Raw genomic sequence first — 11,470 nt, 5'->3', positions numbered from 1 at the left:
TGGTTTCAGGGAAATGGGTTTCTTGAAGTGAGGCTTATTTTGACCAGATTTACCAAAACTGACACTAAAACACAGTCAGATCTCTTACATCGAATGATAAGATATTTCAGGTAGTACCTCCAAAATAAATGTTTTGTTTGGGTTTGATGTGAGCACAAAATATCATACAGTATAATGTTCACATAAAGGAAAAGGATACATCTGAGAAATGCTGTAATTCAGACCCCTTTTGTTTGCCACCCCAATAAAATCCAGTGCAACCACCTGTTTGTTTGAGAACACTTGTGAACAAATCAGCATCATAAAAAACAAGGAAAACAACAAATACTGTAGGTCAATGAATAATTTATGGAGAAGTAAAAAAAACAGGGTTAGTTTGCTCCTAAATCAATATCCTTTGGAGGAGCCACAGAGGTAACCTGTTCAGGTGGGAGAATCAGTTCCCTGGCCTTTAGGGAAGAAGAGTAAGGAAAAATCCATTGTGGGGGAAAATTAAGCCATTAGAGGCTTAATTCAATTCTGTTTATTCATATAGCACCAATTCACAACACTTGTTATCTCAAGGCACTTTACAGAGACAATTCAACCAGATCATACAGTCAATTTGATTCAAAGTTTTTTAAGGAAAAGCAGCTGATTTCATGAACTCATTGACTCAAAGGCTATTCCTCACACTAAGCATGCCTGTAGCGACAGTGGAGAGGAAATGCTCAATTTAAACAGGAAGAAATATCCCTTTAACTCAATAGAAAGATAAAAGAAGGTGTCATATTACACAAGTCTATGTATGGTGGAAAATAAACTTTGCTCTACACATCTGTTGTTTGTTGTTTGATCGTGCAAAAAACAACATCAATGATTCATTCCTCCCTTTTTGTCGCTGCGGTTTTATGTGGTCTAATATGAGCTGACAGGGGTTCTGTTGGCGTAACAAGCTCCTTCTTCAGTTTCTTCACCCTCTGAGCTCCAAACCCCTCAGAGAGTTGATGTCCCCTGTCACTTCCCATCAGCAATGTATCAGATTGCGCTGAATGACGAAACAACATCGACCTATGCATCCATCCTATTGTTCAGGAGCACAAAGGATCACGCTCTGTGACCTCTGGCTTGTTTCAAACTGTCACGATGTTTTGGAGCTTCTACGTGTTTATTCTTATAGTGATCACCCATCACTGCCTTTGTTATCTGCATCTCCTGTGGGGCAGTCCTTGTTCTTTATCTCTTCTCTCTTCAACCTGTAACCCCCATATCTATGTTTGTTCTTGTCTTTTCTCAGAATTAAAGCTTCCTCTAAATATACCATGCTAAACAAAAAGACTCCTTAATAATAAACCACATTGGTGTTCGTGTAATCTGAGTCTTTCAGGTGTGTGCCTGTGTTTAATGAGAGTGACCTAACTGAGGTGATGCCAGAGGAAGGAGGAGGGATGTTTAGGTTTGTGAACAGCGATTGGTCGCTTTTAAGGCCTGGACATCTTGAAATCTATAAGAAGGGAGCAATTTTCTGGCCGATTTTTACTCTTACCGAAGAGCATTAACCTACGACCATGGCTGCTGTTGTTCCTGTAAGTATCTGCTTATATATTTCTAGAAAAATAAAGAAAAAATAAGGATTGTTAGTAATTTAATAACTTTAACTTCAAGGATCCACTTTAAGGTTTTTCCTCAGGACTTTGAAAACTAGTTTGCTTGTTTTTATCCAGTTGCAAAGAGAATCTGAAAACAGCAGAGAATAACATATTTGTGAGGCCTTAAAAGAATCTACAGATGAACAGCATTTGAAATCTAGAGATGAGTTATCTTTAAGACGATCATGTGCTATATGTTAGGGTGACTGTGCTAGTTTCTGGGAGACCTAAGACCTAAGAGGTGTCTCTACTTCGCAATCTAATAACATAATGTGTTTGTCTTCATGAAAAAGAAAACGGCATCTTTACTGTGGATAAAGAAAAAGAAGGAAAGAGAGCACAGGGTCTGTAAAAGTCACATGGCCGATTTTCAGGCAATCAAAATCTAATTTAAATTCAAAAGAAAGACTAAGTATCTGTTTTGATGTTATTTCATAGTAAGATAAAGGGCTGACAAGTTTAAAAAGCAGTCAAAATAAAATTAAAAAACATTTGAGGAACTCTATAAGCAACCCTCTTAAAGTTTTACAATAAAAGATGAATGAGGGTTAAAAAGGTGTCCATAAATACAATAGAAATTAGATATGATTTTAAAATTCAAACAAAAATCTTCTTCACTAAAGTTCAGTGCTTGTTGAAATGTATTATATGCCTGTGATGGAGTAAGAATCTAGAGTAAAACAACAAAATGTCTGTATGATGTTAATACATTATATCCATCAGCACAGCTGCATGTGTCTCTGTGTGTGTTGGAAACACAGGCAGGTACACTAAATAAAAGGTTGCATGCATTACAGTGTGGGTGTATCATCTGAAGTGTAAATAGCATGCTGATGATCTCATCGTGTTCGACTGTGTCATCCACGGGTTCAGTTATGCTTTAGTTGATAAACAGGTCCATGAGACAATATCTGCCCAACTGAACCTATATGCTTATTATTTGTTTTCCATCCTGCAGCAGCGGTAAAATTATATTGCTATTTTTTTTATTTTAGGTGCAGTAAAATCCAAACATTGCAGCACAGGTCATTTGACTGACTCGTTAGTCAGTAGAAATGACAGCAGCATATCAGGGCCCAAAATACACTGTAATAATGTTTTATCAGTTTAGTTATATTGGTGCCTGATGGAGCGTGTTTACCTCTGCCAAGGAGGTTAGGTTTTTAGGAGAGTTTGGGTGTGTCTGTTTGTCTGTGGATAACTTGAAAGGTTATGAATGGATTTTAATGACATTTTTACCAAAGGCGCGTCTCGTTTGAAGGAACAATTTATTAAAATGTGTTAATGATCCAGACTATGTGCAAGTTTTAACTATAGGTTTAATTACCAATATGGGGAGAATTTGCTGCTTGGAGGAGGTCTGTGCTCTCAGAGTGCTTTTCTAGTGTCAGTAAAATGTTTTATTGTTTAAAATTTGAAGAATAATAAAAAGGGTAGACTATGTTCTAAAATTTCCAAAGACTTGATTCAACTTATGTAAATTGGGAGTTATTGTAATTTGTTTTTGTTTTTTAATTTAATCAATTTGTTTGAAAATGTAAAGTCTTCACACACAAAAAGGGCTCCCAACTTCTTACCAATCTGGTTTCTGAAACATTCCCATAATTCCTAAACATGTAAAACTTTTGATTTGTGCTTTCAGCAGTCTAGGTCATATGTTCTTTAGAAAGTGGTTAATTGTGGCTTAAAAATTAAAGCTCAAAGCATCATTTTATTTAAAGCTGTATGTTAGATTTGTTCTTAAACTAGATATAAAAGGAAACAGAATTTTTCTGTTTCTACCCTGTAACTAAAAACAAATCTGCTCCATCTCACACAGTTTGCATCCTGCTATGCCAGCGCTCAGCCCCTGCAGCTATTTGGCAAAGGACCTGTGGGGGGCAACTACCTGTCCCTCCTCAAATACCGGGGCCCCCGCTTTGCCCCGCGGCCCCGCCTGGCCTGCCACGCTCCAAGGATGACCCTTCGACAGATCTGCCGCCTGCTGAAGGTGATGAAGCAGGTCAGGAACCGAGAAGCAGCTGCAACCGCCAGGTGAGGAAAAGGAAATGTGCGACACAAGCAGGCAAAAGTTATTCAATTCAAAAATACTCCCAAAGGACATTCAAACAGTCTAAGTTACACACTAATAATCTTTGAATACAATTTCCAGTGTCAATATTATTGATTGACCTGATCCAGTTTGCTTGAAAATAATTTATTTAGAGAATAAAATAAAATGATCTTTTCACTTGATACCACTTGTAGTGCAGTCCAATACCAGTCTAAGCTGTGGAGACACTGCTATTCCTGTCTCTTTAAAGCTCCAGTCTAATTGTTGTTTTTTGGCTTTGTCTTTTTTATTTGAATTGTTTTATTCTTATTTTATATATTTATTGGACCATGATTCTGGAATAAAGTTTATATTTAACTATCTATAAAAAGTAACTGGAAGATTCGATGATCCATTCCTACTTTCCCAGACTATCAAAAAGGTCTTTTCATAGTTTTGCTTGAAGTTTAACTGTACAACGTATCATGGTAGACCGCAAAGAATGGAAAAATAGCTGAATACCAAATAAAACTCTGGGAAACTTTTATCAGAAATTCTGATTTAAAACCAGCGATTATTTATTACCGGTAAGTGATTCATTTCTCTCTTTTTCTTTCATTACAGCCATAAAGTTCAATATATTTTAGTCGGATTAAATATGATAGTAAGATAAAACTGACGTGGAAGTAAAAAAGTGGAAGCTTTTCCAATTGTGTTTTTAATCAAACCATCTGAAAAGTGTGGCCTGCATGTATATTTTGCTCCCTTTAATCTGATACTGCTTTACGGAAGCTTAAAGCAGTTGAAAGAGTAAAAGAGTGAACGAAAAAAAAAACTGTAAAACTACCAACACGACTTTAACTTGCACACCAGAAAAGAGGAATATTAATCAAAGAAGCAGCTGTGATAACTCTGGAGGAGCTGTAGAGATTCACAGCTCAGCTGGTTCAGTCTCCTGACATGAAGCGTGTCAATTTGTGCGTTCCACAGAGCTGGCCTTTACGGAAAAACTGGCACCAAGTAGTTAAAATTAAACCCGAAAAAGTCCCATTTAACGTCCGTTGATAACAGTTGATTGATAACAGTTGGTTGGTTAATAACAAAATGTATAAAGTAAGATGATTACTTTTTAAGAAAATATATAAGAACCCCCCCAAGATATTTGTGACATTTTCTGCATGTTTTTTTTTCTGGCTGTAATTAGTTTTTAAATTATATATTTTAAAAGGACACAGCTTTTAAACAACAGCTTCATTTGGATCTATTGTGATAAAGTAGATACAAGCTTAGATTCTGCAGGACTCTGGTCTTTGAGGACAGGTTTGCTGAACCCTTGTTTTGAGGCTATGGAGCAGCCAGTTTGAGCAGGTTTTGGTCTCCTCTGTTCTCAGATCACTCTCCTGCTCCCCAACAAAATCAGCAGGAGTCTGCTGTTAATAATTCAACACTTTCTTTAGTGTCTCTGCAGAACAAAAACTCGGTCTCACTTCCTCCTCTCATTTCTCAGCCTCTGTGTCCAATTTCTCTTTGTGTCCCCACAGGAAGCAGGGCTCCTCATCACCGGTCCAGGCCTCGCCAGGGGCCAAGGCGGAGAAGAAGTGTGTCCCCTGCTGTCTCAGGCGTAAACGCAGTTTAAAACGAGTTAGCTGACCCACGGACACTGGTGTTAAACCAGCAGAGACCAGTTAACCCTCCAGTTCTGACTGTTGCAGTGACGTATCCTCAGCATTATCTTCAGCCCAGTGGCGGCTGGTGAAAAATATTTTTGGTGGGGCTGATATAGCCTAGTGTATGTCTCCAACTAACCCGGAATAAGAATTCAAATAAACAATTGGACAATACATACAATTTAACAGTAATGATTTAATTTACTATATAATAACAGTAACAGTGATGATTTGGGTCACTGTGACGGGGTTCTTTGGCCTCCAAGAATCCAGTCTCAGTCGGGTTACCGGTGTTGGTGATTTATTGAGCTCAAAAACTCAAAACAGGGTGCAAAAGAAACTAAACATATACAAGATACTCTGGGCCTCAGCCTCCCTCCAGTTACCAGCAATGTAACAAAGAAACAGAAAACAAAAATTGCCGCTTTTCTTCCCACAGCCCTCATTAAATAGTTTAAGCCCCTCACCTCAGGCTCTCTTATTTCTGATTTCTTCTCATTAATCAGTTTTGTCCATATATTACCTCCACAAACAATTGATGTACAAAAACAAATAATTTTTACAACTTAATTCTTTTACACAGATTCATTGACTTATTCAATTACACCAAACTGGGTTTGAACCCAGCAAAGACGCAGCCAGACTGAAGATGACAAGTCCCCGCATAAACACGTACACACCCACACCCCCCACATACCCACACACACACACACACACACACACACACACACACACACACACACACACACACACACACACACACACACACACACACACACACACACACACACACGGCTAACCCCACTGAAATATTAAGTGTGCACCCTCAATACGCCAGCAGGTAACCAGGAACAGCTTGTGTGTTTTAAGTTCATGGAGCTACTGGTCTCAGCGCGAGTGTATTGGTCCTCACAAACACAGTATAACAGGAATGTGTGTGTGGCGCGCAAAGTTAGAGAGGTTGTTTTAAGCGACGAGGTGGATTCGTCACAGTCACAATAACCATGAAATGAAATGTTCATATCATACAACAGGGATGTTCTTCTGGCAAACGGGTAGATAAATAAGGATCTCACCGAATTTGGTGGAAGCTGCATCTCGCTCGTTACATTCGCCATCTTCCCTCTAATTGTCTGCACCTGCGCTTGGGTTCAGAAGCCTGTAAAAGCGCAGTATTTTCAGCGCCCCAATACCATAAAGTTCCGAGACGCTGATTGGCCATTAAATTCACCTAGCAATAGTACATGATTGACAGATTCTCTGCAAATGTGGGTCAGTCTGATCACAGCCCCCAGAACAGAGACGGTAGGAGTCTGTCTGTGGAAATCCACAAATTAATGACAGTAGATAGGGAAATGTAGTTTATATAATTTGTTTTGCTTATAGTTACACAGTCTAGAGAGTAAAACAGACATTTATGAGTTAATTTCTAAAAATATATTTTACGTTTCTCTCTTCTTATCAGGGAGGGCGGTGCCCCAGCGCCCCCTATGGGCCGGCCGCCACTGCTTCAGCCTCTAATGAAAAGAAGAAGAATTACATTGAACTGCTGGCTGTGTGTTGGAGTCTGATTAGCCGTCCTTCAGGGGTGCTTGAGATGAAAGATGAAGGCTTCTAGAATCTACTGAAAATAAACAAAAAAAATTATTTTGGCTGCATTTCTGCTATAATTTGGTCTCTACATAGCGTCCAGATTAACCACAGACTAAATAAATAGGCTGACTTCAGGTCTGTCTTTTTTTTCCTTAACAGTTGTTTTATTCAATTTTTTTTTTATAGGGCAACACTTATTTATTCTTTAGTGCAAAAAGATATTATGATCCAGAAATAAATGCCCATTTCCTTCTTGAGTTATTTAAAGAAATAAAATATTACATTCGTAAAATAGTAGCTGATCTGCTTGTTTTATTTTCTGAGATTGTTCATACGTTTGTGTCCAAATTGTTCAATAAAGTATGTGAAATTTTGATAAAACCAGGACCATAGTCCTTCTTTATTTGATCAAAGCTAGACAAAGTGTTTTTCTTTTCTTCTCATTCAATAAAAACGTGAAAAATCCTCTTGAAACTGAAAACTTTGCTTAATGATTTGCAAATGACTATAAAACATAAGAATTGGGAAAACAGGATGTTTGAGGAGTTTTTTTCAAACGGTATAAGGGTCATTTTAAGCCATGGTTTGGTAGTTAATGGAACTTTCTGTGATGCTGAGCTAGCCAGGTTCAACAGCAGCAAAGCATCCCAAACCATGACACTTCCCCTCCATGCATCACAGGAGCAGCTTTCTGTTCCTTTTTCATGGTTTATGCCAAATACTTCAGTTTTACACTCAGTATTATTTCTGAAGTCCTGGTCTTTCTTCATAGTAGCTCCAGCAACTTTAAACTTTAGTTTAGCCTCACTTCTAAAATAGAGTTATTTTTTCCCTCCTTACATTTTCTAGTCGGTTGTAAAAGCATGCATATTTATATCAACTGTAGAAGAAGAAGCTCTAAGCCAATTATAACAGTATAGGGACCTCTTAAAGCATCCTGCACATGGTGACCAGAGGGTACATGATCTGATCAAAGATGTTTGCCCCTTTGTGTATTTTCAAACTGTAATCTGTTTTTGTGTTGCTTTATGTTGTTAATCTGGCTATCAGAAGCTTTCAAAGCTATCACATCATCATTTGGGCTTTCCAGAACTGTTTAAATGTCTAAGATTTATTAGACAAACTTTGCTTTCCTAATTGTATTCTTCTGCCCAAATATTTTCTGCCCTATTTATGACACATCAACATCTCCCAAACATAAAACAACACAAATCAAGATCAAAGTGGTTTTCTTGTCGTTCTCAAATTCTCAAAGAGCATCTCTTACTTGGAAGCACTATCTAAGTTATGTCTCAGTGAGAAATGTACATGATTCTGTTTCTCACTTCTCATGACCTATGCATGGAGGCCTCAGTCCTGGACATGGCTGCTGCTGCTGGCCTGTCAACCTTTATCGCTTGTTTACTCTTTTCTCACTCATCCCAATTTCCTGTCAGTTTTATTTTGAATAAAAGCTATTAGAGCTAAAAAGAAATCTAAACTAAAACTTCAGAATAATCTTATGTTATTCTCCTTCAACATAACCAAGACATAATTGAGTTAAGGCCAGGGGCACACCTTTATAAGATCTCGTCCGAGTTTCCCACTTCTCAAATGTTCTTATATCTTTCCTCATATCTTGGTGATGTTTTTTTTTTCTTTTATCTGATGTTTTGTTCCTATTGGAGCCTTGGGATGAGTAAGTTTAACATATTTTATAACAGAATGTGATCAGATATGAATATTAGAAGCTTCAATTGATCTCAACAACAGATGAATGTTTTTTTGTATGGCTGGTAATTTCCAGTAAGAAAAAGAAATTCAAGAAAACAAGGGAGGTCCAACAATAAAGACAAATCATTAAAATTTGCAAAAAAGTGTTCTCTGAAAGTTCTGGAATTCAGTAAACAGAAATAATGAAGACTTTCTGTAATTTTCCGTAAAAAGAAGTTTGTTTCAAAGTTTTGAGTCCAATACTATAAGGCGCACAAGATTCATCCACTTAAAAGTTGTGCAAAGTTTTTGGAGATAAAAAAAAAACGCAAAATGTTGAATTTTGAAAAATGTTGCCATTCGGATATTAAATGTATCAAACCAAAAGCTGAGATCTAAAGCTATATAAGATGGAATAAGAAAGATTTGCATTACTTCACTGCATAATTTAAACTTGAATTTTTTTTATTTTTCTTGTAAAATCTTCCTAACTGTTCCGTTTATTGTTCCTATTTAGTTTTTATCTCGGTGTAAATCTGTATGTCTCGACTTACCGGTAACTTTTCAGCTACAGTAAAATTTCCCCTGAGGGACGGTAATGGATATTTCTATTGTAATCTGTATGAAAAAGTGTGGAAACTACAGCTCAGATTAACAATTGAATAACAGAGAGATGGCCAGTGTTTTTCTCAAGGGTACAGTACTAATTGGACAAGTCTTCTGTTGAATGTTTCATGCCTTAGGTACATTTGAGAGGGAGGTATATATGTGTGCGTGTGTTTCAGAGTGGCCTGAACGTGAGCCTTATTTCAGTTTGTTCAACAGGAAGCTAAAGCTCTGGTTTCTGTTCAAGCAGGAAGGTGATACCTCAGAGCTACACTCAAGAAAAACAACAGCTCATGGTGACCTGTTAAGGGCCCCCGTGACACCTGGCTGAAGGCTTTTGGGCAACATTCATTAATATTTAGATCTGAATGTTTTCTGCAAAAAATGGAGACAACAAACTAGCAGAAGACCCACTTCTTCCAAAAACACAGCATGAAACAATTTTTACAGTGTGTAATATAATGTATGTTAGCAGTAAAGCTCTTTTTACTCTCTAAATATTTAAAAGATAGATACAAAAGTTATGAAAATATTCAACACTAATGTTGGACAGTTAGTACTATCTATATTATAGCATGTTAGCATGTCTTTTGGTCATTTCATAGGTGGGCATAGTTTATAACATATATATTTCTTACACATGTATTACGGTACTCTAAATGGTGAAATTACGACATATGAATTTTAGTTATAGTATAAATGATTATCTAATTTAACCTGAGGATGTTATATTATCAGCTTTCATGATTTTGGAAAAATAAATCCTTAAATGTGGCAGAAAAGCATGCGCTGGTTAAGTATTATCTGTTACTTTTAGTTTTGTTCTCCAAATACTCTTTAATATATATTGGAAATATTTCTAGGGGTTATAGTAGTACTACCTCCAGTTACAGTTTTAACTTTTACTGTAAATTACAACTGTATGTCATAGAAGGTTTAGTAGATAGAAGTGAGATTAAGAAAACAGAGCTTGTGTACAAAAAGAATGGTAATTTTAGCAGATGGATTTTAGGTGAAAATGTGCTTGTTCTTCATTTAGTGAAGTTACTGTATAGAGGGCAGGGAGAGGAGCCACCAAATATACTCTGAAAAAAGTAGTGATACTGCATAAAGATATTGCTCAAGCACAAGGAGAACATACAGTTCAGTAAAACTACTACTAAAAGTAATTTTCCCCAAAAGTTACTCAATTACATCCAACCGCTGCAAAAAACTAAAATAATCCAGTCTCCTGGTCCTCATTTGTAATCCCCAGAACTAAGTTTTTCTATTTCAACAAGTTTTTTTTTTTTTTTTTATATATATATTGTTATAAATCATGGCTTCATGTTAATAAGATAATTGGGGAGAGAAGAAGTCATTTTTGAAGGAGCTGGCACGTCTAGAAGAGGCATCAAAATAACTGCTGATTGAGATAATCTGTTACAGGCAAACTTCTTAGCATGTAACAGTCATTAGGCAATCCACCAGTTTTAATAAATCCTACCAGTTCTGCTTAAATTAGGGTCAAATAGACACAGTTCATATGATATACATTAAATATAGTTTTGCCAGTAAAAACAGACACTTTGTTTCTCTTCAACTTGGTAAAGGACATTAAACCAAGTATTTCTGGGTATCATTTCAGTTTATCCAAGGCTGTATTTATATTCTGTTTTGGACTTGTGTGAAGAAAATGACTAAAGTCCCACAGTAAAGAAAAACCTCTGTAAACATTTCTTAAAGAAAATCTGTAAAGTTGAAGTCGTATTATAACAGAGTACCCTGGAAAAAGGAGTTTTAATAAATTGTTAAATGAATGTCTACAAATACTTATCCCTATGAAGAGCAAGTAAACGTCTGTAGTTTAATTCAAAATCATCCTTTGGAATGCTGCAATAATGTTTTTGTTTGTTAATGAATCTGTTCCACATTTCCTTTGGAAAATTAAAGGTATAGGGGTGGATTTTCCCGAATTTTTGAAAAGACCCACCCTCTCTGTTTAAAAAAAAAAGCTAATTCACAACCCTGTACCTGCTCCCGAGAGGAAACGCCTATTAAACTTGTGCAAGAGCGTGCACAAGCCCATTTCACCTCGTGCACGCTTGGTTTAAAAGTGGCTGTTTGCATCGCTCATACAAGCTTGCTTTCCAAAAGATTTCCAATTTTTGCACTATGTCACCTCATCACTTGTAAGAGAATTTTTTTTTTGTCCATACATCAACATTTAGCCTGAAATTAGAGTAAAGCTTAGTTAAAACACACACACTGTC

This window comes from Cyprinodon tularosa, unplaced genomic scaffold (assembly GCF_016077235.1).
Source record: "Cyprinodon tularosa strain WSP-4 unplaced genomic scaffold, ASM1607723v1 ctg56, whole genome shotgun sequence".
NCBI lineage: Eukaryota > Metazoa > Chordata > Actinopteri > Cyprinodontiformes > Cyprinodontidae > Cyprinodon > Cyprinodon tularosa.
Note: the sequence above shows the minus strand (reverse complement) of the source record.